The sequence below is a fragment of the Nanorana parkeri genome, unplaced genomic scaffold (assembly GCF_000935625.1).
Source record: "Nanorana parkeri isolate BGI_ZX_2015 unplaced genomic scaffold, ASM93562v1 scaffold588, whole genome shotgun sequence".
NCBI classification, from domain to species: Eukaryota; Metazoa; Chordata; class Amphibia; order Anura; family Dicroglossidae; genus Nanorana; species Nanorana parkeri.
This window is the reverse complement of record NW_017306856.1, coordinates 785,012-786,986: the sequence shown is the minus strand read 5'-3', so window position 1 is coordinate 786,986 and position 1,975 is coordinate 785,012. Positions and strand designations below refer to the sequence as shown.

The 1,975-nt window shown below is 46.6% G+C and overlaps 1 protein-coding gene across 1 annotated transcript in view; it reads right to left on the bottom strand.

Annotated features, from left to right (window-relative positions):
- SCRIB (scribbled planar cell polarity protein) overlaps positions 1-1,975 on the bottom strand; it is a 127,989-nt gene that overhangs the window by 2,374 nt on the left and 123,640 nt on the right. The window lies entirely within an intron of this gene.

Sequence of the window (1,975 nt, the reverse complement as noted above, 5' to 3'; positions counted from 1 at the left end):
AGAGGAGGGGGGGGGTGAAGAGAGGAGGGGGGGTGGAGAGCGACGAGCCAGAGAGTGGGAGAGAGAGGGCGAGAGAGTACAAGCAACAGGGTTGCCAACAAGACAGAGAGGAGAGAGAGAGAGAGGAGACAGAGCAGGGAGCTAAAGAGGCAGAATAGGAGAGAGAGCGACAAGGAAGGCCAATGACAGGAATGAGCAGCAAGCAGGACAGGTAACACACAGCAGGTAAAGTACTCCTGCACCACAGAGGTGATTTCCAGCATCGAGCAGTAAATGTGTCCACAATGGAATTGTTGTTCATTCCAGCCAGTTAAGGCTGCAAAATCTCAGTCTGCTGGCACTGTACAACCTATGCAAGCACCACCCCCATATGATTAGGAGTAATACATGAGATATACATAGAGATGATTAGGAGTAATACATGAGATATACATGAGATATACATGAAATTATATAAGAATGAGATGGGTAAATGTGTATCAGGTTTGAAAACAGTAATTTACACAATTCAAAACCCTTTGACATTTTATGTGACACCGCAGAAGGCATGGTGGATGGGATTGTATAAGTGATACACTTGGCATATCATACACATTAATAGTGATCCTGCCTATGTGACAATACAGGAGGGGGCTGCAATCCAGCAACAGAGAGCTGCACTGATAACATGCAAAGTGACCCATCTCATCTAGGAACCAGCCAACCCAGAAGACACTTATAGGCAGCCAAAGAAAAATCTCTGACGACTACAGTTGGGTATACACGGGTATATATTTTTTGGTTCAACCTGTGAGCTAAACAAAAAAAAATATAACAGATACCTAAACAGCATGGATGGACAAATCTCCCAATCTGTGCTTTGTATTCTGACAGTGGCGCCGGCCGCTATCAGAATACCCAAACAGTGCTTGCAGCCTTCGGCAAAAGTTGATTAGATAGGGTCACCAGCAGATCGAATGTCAAACTAAATTTACTTTGTGTGTATTGGGGATGCACCGATACTAGTATCGGTATCGGTGCCGATACTGAGTATTTGGGCGAGTACTTGTACTCGCCCAAATGCTCCCGATGCCGGAACTTCCGGTATCAGGAAGCCAGGCAGGCAGCGAGTCATTACACGCTGCCCGGCTTCCTGATTGGCCTGAAAGCCGGCTCCATGCCCCCTCGTTACAAGAGAGCATGGAGCTGACTTCCCGGCTAAGCGGGAAGCCAAACGCGGGTAATGGTTCGCCATACGGCTTCCTGATTGGCCGAAAAGCCGCCTCCATGGTAACGAGTCATTACCCGCCCCCCGGCTTCCCGATTGGCCAGAAGGCCAGCTTCATATTCCCTTGTCATCTGGTGACGAGGGTGCATGGAGCTGGTTTTCTGGGCCAATCAGAAAGCCGGTCAGCGTGCAATGACTCGCCGCCCAGCTTCCTGATTGGTCGAGAAACTGGCCAATCAGAAAGCGAGTCATAATTAGCCCCCCGGCTTCCTGATTGGCCAGAAAGCCAGCTCCAGTCTTACTCGTTACCTGGTGACGAGGGAACATGGAGACGGCTTCCGTGCTAATCAGGAAGCAGGGCGGTCAGTCATTAACACGTCGTCCGGCTTCCTTAATGGGACTTCCAGAATCAGCAAGTACCAAAAAAAAAAAAACATATCGGTACTCAATACCGAAAAATTGGTATCAGTACATCCCAAGCTTAAATTATAAGTAGTTAGGTGTCAGTTGTAACGTATTGGCTTTTACCTGGCCAACTGAGGTGGTGTCACCTACCTAGCCAGAGTCAAGAAACTCTGGGGGGCACGTTTAAAAGGGATCATGGAATTCATTGCTTTTTACAGTGCAGCACCTCAACAAATTGTGCTTCAATTCCCCTCCTGTCCATAAAAATGTAAAACCAAAAAAATCAGGTGAGAAGCAGATAAGTTACAAAAAGAAAAAAAAATGTATGTATGAAATTAACTATATATATATATATATATAGAT